This window comes from Pinus tabuliformis, chromosome 5_2 (assembly GCF_031772625.1).
Source record: "Pinus tabuliformis cultivar Carrire ecotype Pingquan chromosome 5_2, CPIR1, whole genome shotgun sequence".
Taxonomy (NCBI): domain Eukaryota; kingdom Viridiplantae; phylum Streptophyta; class Pinopsida; order Pinales; family Pinaceae; genus Pinus; species Pinus tabuliformis.
In genome coordinates, this window is record NC_142306.1 from 663,249,526 (window position 1) to 663,257,136 (window position 7,611).

The 7,611-nt window shown below is 32.2% G+C and overlaps 1 pseudogene; it reads left to right on the plus strand.

Moving 5' to 3' along the window:
* Positions 1-4,328: 4,328 nt before the first annotated feature.
* The window catches only part of LOC149160824 (non-structural maintenance of chromosomes element 4 homolog A pseudogene), a 37,515-nt pseudogene continuing 34,232 nt past the window's right edge, over positions 4,329-7,611 (plus strand).

Genomic DNA, 7,611 nt, shown 5'->3' on the forward strand with positions numbered 1-7,611 from the left:
AGCTGCGCCTCCGACAGTTGCACAAAAGAAGAAGACCTGCTCGCAGTCGCCACTGTGGCAGAGCAACATTGGAAATCGAAGCAGAATCTTATGCCTGGTCTTGTCCTCGCTATTTGAGTTAAACTCGCCAAATGCACCAAGCTTCGCGAATATTTCGTGCCATATTTTGGTTTGTACGTACAAAGTTCTCCATTTTTGAGTTGCCTTTTCTTCTCTTTTATTGGAGAAGCAAACGACATCTTTATCTCCATTACATGTTTTTGGAGCATTTTACAATCTGAGTAAGGGAGATAAAACGAGAATGAGGTGAAACAATTATTTTGTGTTAGATTTCAAAATAATTTTGGAATGTACAATAGAGTTAAATTTAGGAAACGCAAATGGATGTACTCTGTATTATAATTTTTTGATTTCATGTAATTTTTCTTTTATTGAAATTATCAGGTATATCATGTATAAAAAGAAATTATACAACATGAAAGTAAGGGATTTTCTATAATTGCTTTTAACTCTAATCAAAACCTTTATTTTGCTCAACTAGGATGGGATAAGGCCGTTGAATATTGGCTACATCATTGGGGATAAAAGAAGAGATCATCTTGCACAAGAAAGATAATATAAAAAATATTATTTCTTCTAAATTTAAAGAGAAATTATGGAGTGATAAAGAGTTAAAGGGAAAATTGAAACTAAGATATTATAAGGAGGTGATCAACCCCAATTTTGAAAATCATAATGATTTATCTCTATTGACTAATGCCAAGAAGAAAATTAACTTTTCTAAGGTAAGAACTAATTTTCATGAGCTTCATAGCTAAACTGGCATTGGTCTACTCCCAAAATGCCATGGGAAGAAAAGGTCTGTCACTTGCCCAATACTAAGAGGGTTGAAAATGAAAAACACTATCTCTTAAATTGACTAGCTTATAGTCAAATCTCTTTGACTTATTAATACAACAAAACTTTTGTAAAATCCAATAAACTATATTAATCTCCTTTTCAAATACATAATTAATATGTTAAATAATTTCTATTAATTTTTACCTTCTTAAAGTCCAATAAACCATATTAATTTTAGTGATATTAATAATCTTCACCATCATCATTTTGATTTAAATTTAAAGCATAATCCTACCATATCTCATGAATGATTCAAAAGAAATTTGTTATTTTCATATTTTGTAATTTCTAGTCTTTCGTTAAAGTGGGTTAAAGTCGTCGTCGTAATCATCATTTTGATTTAAAAGCATAGTTAGGCCATATCTCATGAATGATTCAAGAAAAAATTTGTGATTTTCATATTCTACTGATTTGTAATTTTCTAATCTTGGTTAAAAACTTAAATCCACTCTATAATTTATATTTTAAATTTAATAATTTGTACTTTATATTTTATATGAAAGTATTAAATTAATACATACTTTATATTATAGTTTTAGTAGTAGGTTAGAGTATATTTAATATATATATTTTTATTATTTTTGTTATGGTACATAATTATGAAATTTTACCATGTAGTATTTTTAAAAATTGGGAGGAAATTTTGTTTTTAATATATAAAAGTAAGTTTATTTTATTTATAGTGTAGTTTGATTATTACTTAATGCATAATGTATAAGAAGAAATTAAATAATATGGAAAACAATAAAAGTGTTTCAAATTCTAGCTAAATGTTGTTTTAAAAATTTGGAGGAAATGTTGTTTTCAATGTATACAAGTAAGTTTATTTTATTTTATTTAGAGTGTAGTTTGAGTATAATGTATAAGAAGAAGTTAAATAATACGGAAAACAATAAAAGTGCTTCAAATTCTAGCCAAATTCATATTTGCTTAATCTTGATTAGACTATTAAGAGATAAAGAAAATGATAATTTTACAAAATAAAGATAATTTTAAAAATATTATTACATCAAAATTTAAGAAGAAATTGCAACATGATAAAGAGTTAGAGGGAAACAGAAAATTGAGATATTATAACCCAAATATCAGAAGTTATAAGTATCTCATTGTCTTGACCACTGTAAATATTGCTTAAATATAAACAAATTTTAATGAGCTCCATAGTGAAACTAGGCGAAGTATCTCATTGTCTTGACCACTGTAAATAAGAAAATAAACATTGCTTAAATATGAATAAATTCTTATGAGTTCCATAGTGAAACTAGGTGTTGGTCAATTCTCAAAACACCATGGGATATATGTCTCTCACATTTATGACAGTAAAATAGGTTGAAAATGAAAATTACTTTATCTTAGTTTTTTAGAGGAATATACTCACATTATATCTAAATTTTAAAATATTTATGACACATTAAATTTAAACTTCAAAATATTTATCACAATATCAAATTCAAGGTTTCTCTTTATACATTTTTGAGCATAGAAAAAACAATTTAAAAAAATACACATTATCTTTTACCTTACTAAGATCCAATAAACCATACTGAATGTTAGTAGAGGTTCTTCATTACTCTCATTATCATTTTTTTTAATATATATATATATATATATATATATATATATAAAAATAAATAAAACCTTATTCAACTTAATATTTAATTTAACATATATATTAATTATAAAAAAAATCTTATTCAATTTAATATTTAATTTAAAAAAATTATGAAAAAAAATATTTTTTAAAATAAAATTAATATTCTTTCAAAAAAAAATATAAGATAGTATTGAACATCTTTGTCATAATTTTATGACAATATTCTCAATTTATATAAACAAATACTCTTTAAAAAGTATATTTTCCATGTCAAGCATTCACAGAGTGTATAAAATTGTTTACAAAAAATTATACCATAAAGTATATAAAAGTGTTACGAGAAACTTTTATATCTTTCTAAATTTAACCCTAAAAATTATGGAGAGAAATTCTTTGTAAAATAAATGAAAGAATATGTTTTTTTTGTTTTAATAGAATTTTTATTTTAACACATTTTATTGATCTTATAATTTTATAGACAATGTTTATGGATAATGTTCAAACCATTATTAGATTATTTTAGTAAAGTATAGGATTGAACAACTAGAAAATTATTGAGAAAAAAATTATAATGTGGAGTGTTTGTACTTATCTGTCATATTTACATACTCTTAATCTATGATTCAACCACCATTTTATTTTTATTTTTTGGAGAGTGAAAGGGGAGAGGAATTAGTAATGTAAAAAATATATCCTTTTGAGTATTTTAATCAAAGTGAAGTGATTTAGGAGTCTCTTTGGCCCAAAGAAATATGCATCGATCAATTTCAATTAGCAATTTAGAGGATGAAATAAGAATGCTATGAGAATGTTGTGACTTTTCCTTCTTGTTATAGTGGCACAACTTCGCCATTGTTGTTATAGTAGTATGTTGAAAATGCAACAAGAAAATCTAGTTTTGACTTTGCCTTGGTCAAACTATATTAACATTCGAATTTCTATTTCAGCAGAATACTTAGAGGTAGTTAACTGAGGTGACATGGCTCTTGTCACTCAGTTAACTCAGTAAATTCGAGTTGGAAACACTTGAGTTCAGCTCTACATTATTGATTGCTAAGTTGTAGCAATCTATTTAGTTCATTTGATTTATTGTCATTTTAACTAGTTCTAACTGTCATAAGAACTAGTGGAGGTTAAGTTGTGGAAGTGGAACTTCAACCATACTCAATGATCAACCAGTTAACTGATCTATCAACCCAAAATAATTGGTGCATGTAAGGAATTTGAGTTACCCAGTTGAGATGGAGATTCCAAGGTAGTGTACTATCAATTATAGCATATTCCCATGTGTACAGGTGGTGCATGCAGTCAGAGATTGACCTAAGGCTATTGCTCAATTCTTTGGTGTGAAATTCCTAAAAAATAGGGAAATTTCCCAAGGGAACAATGCAAGGAAATAGGAGCTTGGGAAATCTTGAAATTGGCTAAGCATTGGGCTAAGTTCAATCAGTCAGGCAGAGGGATAGGCTATACATTGCAGGGCGTGCTCAAGCTTGAGAATGCATTGCATTTCTTCTATATTCTTTGATTAATGCAATAGAGATAGTAAGGCGTTTTGAGTGTTTGCTTTCCCCTAGAAAATCTTTGTGCATGTGTGATGCTTCCTTTTGCATGTCTATGACTCTTATTTTAGATGGTGTGTTAACTTTCGTAGATCAATAGAGTAGCTTCAAGTCTTGTGATTTAACAATTTTCATGAGCATTATTGAATCTACACATTAATTTGTACATGGTATCAGAGTTGGAATCACTACAAAGCAGAGATTTCGAAGCTATCATTGGAGAAGGTTCTAGGTTGTAGATTAGGTTGCAGGTTTTCTTCAGGACTAAAAAGATGGCTTTCAATGGACTAAGGCTCGAGTATTCTCTTGAGGGAAGCCTGAATTATGTTGCATGGAACGACCGCATGGAGATAGTACTGGAGGATAATGGATTGAAGGAATTCATTGATAATGATATTCTGAAACCAACATCAGTTGATGCTCAGAATCTAGCAGATTGGAAGAAGTGTGTTGCCAAGGCGAGGAGGATCATATTGGAGGGAGTACGAGACCATATTGTCTCCAATATCCATGGGAAAGAGAATCCTATGCAATGTGGAAAGAAATGACAGATTTGTTCCAAATCGTAGTGACCAAAGGAAAATGACACTCAAGGACAAGCTTCGAAATATCAAGATTTAGAGGAACGAGACCATTCCATAGTACTTGAGTAGGTTCACATAGTGTCATGATGAAATTTGTCAAGTTAGTGTTACTGTAGCATAGGATGATTTGATGAGCCTAGCCCTTTTAGGCCTTCCCAAGAGTTGGCACAACTAACAATATTCGGTGAACGAGAGGGAGAAGCTACCAAATCGGAAACATCTTTGGTATGATTTGGTACAAGAGGAGATAAGGTGGAACACCATAGATTGTACCTCATTGAAGGTTGAGGATGAGGAGATTTGTGCCTTGTCTAGAAAGGAAAAGAAAGGGAAAGGGAAGAAATCCAAATCAAAAGCAGAATCAAGTGAAGGGGGAAAGAAGAAAGACTTGTTCAGAATCAAGTGCTTTCATTGTCATGAATTTGGGCACTATGCAACGAAGTGTCCACACAAGAAGGAAATAAAGAAGAACGCAGGAGGAGTAGTAGGTGAAGCCTTGGCTTCACAGTTTGAACTTGATTTTACCCTCATTAGATGCATGAAAAGAAAAATGATGGGCAGTGTGTGGTATTTAGAAAGTTGTGCCTTATTCTACATGATGGGGAACAAAGAATTTTTTAGTGACTTGGAGGAGAAGGATCTCTAGAAGCACATCGAGATGGGAGATGATGGAAGGTATAATGCGATCGATATTGTTACAGTTAATTTTCAGAGGGAGTCAGGCTCCCCTCTTAGGCTCATGATGTGATGTTTGCATCGAGTCTGTGTTATGAATCCAGCTCACAAAAAGATAGAAAAGATAGTTGAACGCCTTAGAATTTCAGCCTCTTTGAGGGGGAACCTCCTTTACATTACAAAAATGAACAATTCTTGGATGATTCAAATGAAAAAACCTCCTTTCTATATATAGGAGTCTAAGGAGTCACAATATAACCCAGCCGACCTAACAATAATAATATAAAGGCACAAGAATAACAATAGAGGGATTCTATGGGGCACAGCAATAACAATATGGGGACAATAGGGGCACAACAATATTAATAAGGGATACAACTACAATAGTAATGGGGTAATCACTAGTATTATAGGGACCTAACATGCCCCTCTCCTTCAAAAAAGTGTTGTCCTCAACGCTTGAGTAGTTCTGGATGCTTCTGTATAAAATTCTCATCCTCCCATGTGGAATCTTCAGCAGATAAGTTCTTCCACTTGATGAGATACTCGAAATTGATCGATTTCGTAGCTGTCGAGTTCTTGTTTCTGTGACTGCTTCTGGTTCTAATATAATTTTTCCTTCCTCGTCAAGTTCTGGCAATATTGTTTGAACTAGGAGCTTGTCGCCTATAACCTTCTTTAAATATGAAACATGGAAAACTAGGTGCACTCGAGAAGCTGCAGGAAGCTCCAATTTGTATGCCATAGTACCAATCTTTTGCAACACCTTGTACGGACCATAATACTTTGGTGATAATTTATTATCCTTCTTAGCTTGCTTGAGGGACATTTGTTTATATGGTTGTAGCTGTAGGAATACCTAATCACCTACATCAAAACTTCTTTCGTTGCGATGTTGATATGCCTGTTGTTTCATTCTATTCTGCACCAACACAAGGTTATCCTTTAAGAGTTGGAGGACTTGTTGTTGATGCTCGATGTGATGTTCCACTGCTTGAACCTTAGAATTTTCTCTTAAATATGATGTGATGGATGGTGGCTGATATCCATAAAGTGCCATAAATGGGGTCATTTTTGTTGCTGTATGGAAGGAAGTGTTATACCACCATTTAGCCAGAGGCAACCATTTGACCCATTGTGTTTGTTTATCAGATACAAAGCAACGAAGATATCCTTCCAAACATTTGTTTACTATCTCAGTTTGCCCATCAGATTGAGGATGATAAGATGAACTATGAGCTAACTGAGTACCGAGACAAGAAAATAATTCTATCCAAAAATTTCCAGTGAAAATGGGATCTCTGTCACTTACAATAATCTTTGGGTTTCCATGTAGCTTTTGAATTGTTTCCATAAATGCAGTAGAAACTGTACTGGCTTTAAATGGATGTGATAATGCACAAAAGTGTGCATACTTGGTAAGTCTGTCAACTACCACCATGATGACACTCTTTCCCTCAGACTTGGGTAAACCTGTGATAAAATCCATTGAAACCTCCTCCCAAAGTTGGCTTGGAATGGATAAAGGTTGTAATAGACCTGGGGTCTTAATTTTTTCAACTTTATTTTGTTGGCAAACTAAACATTCCGCCACAAAATTTTGAATATCCGATTTAAGGCCATCCCAAAAAAAATTCCTTCTTAACCATGTGGTAAGTTTTTAAAAATCCTGAGTGCCCTCTTAAGGGAGAAGTGTGCAATTCCATAAGAATCTTTTATTTGAGTTGGGAATTCTTACAGAGGTATAAGTGATCTTTGTACCATAACAAATCATTTTGCCAGCTAAATGTATCCGATGTACTGGAATCTTGTTGTAACTTTCGAATAAGTGCCCACACTTCTTCATCATTCTTCCATTCCTCCCTTGCTTCGTTTATCCAATCTAGTTGGATAATAGAAATGGCGCACAATAGTGTTTCCACATCCTCATCCTTTCTTGAGAGTGCATCTGCCACCACATTTTGCTTCCCTTTTTTGTAGATGATTTCAAAGTCATAACCCAACATCTTTGTGACCCATTTTTGTTGCTCTTAAGAGGATAATCTTTGTTCTAAAAAGTATTTAAGGCTATCATGATCCATTTTTACCTTGAAGTGTCCTTCCATTAGGAAGGGTCGCCATTTCTTAAGTGCATGTAGTATTGCCAACATTTCCTTCTCATAAATAGCTTTGTGTAAAAAATTTCCCTTGATTGGACGACTTTCAAAAGTAATGGTCTTTCATCTTGCATTAAAACAACACCAATTTTCCATTTCCTGAAGCATCACATTCCAAAATAAAGGTTTTTGTGAAGTCC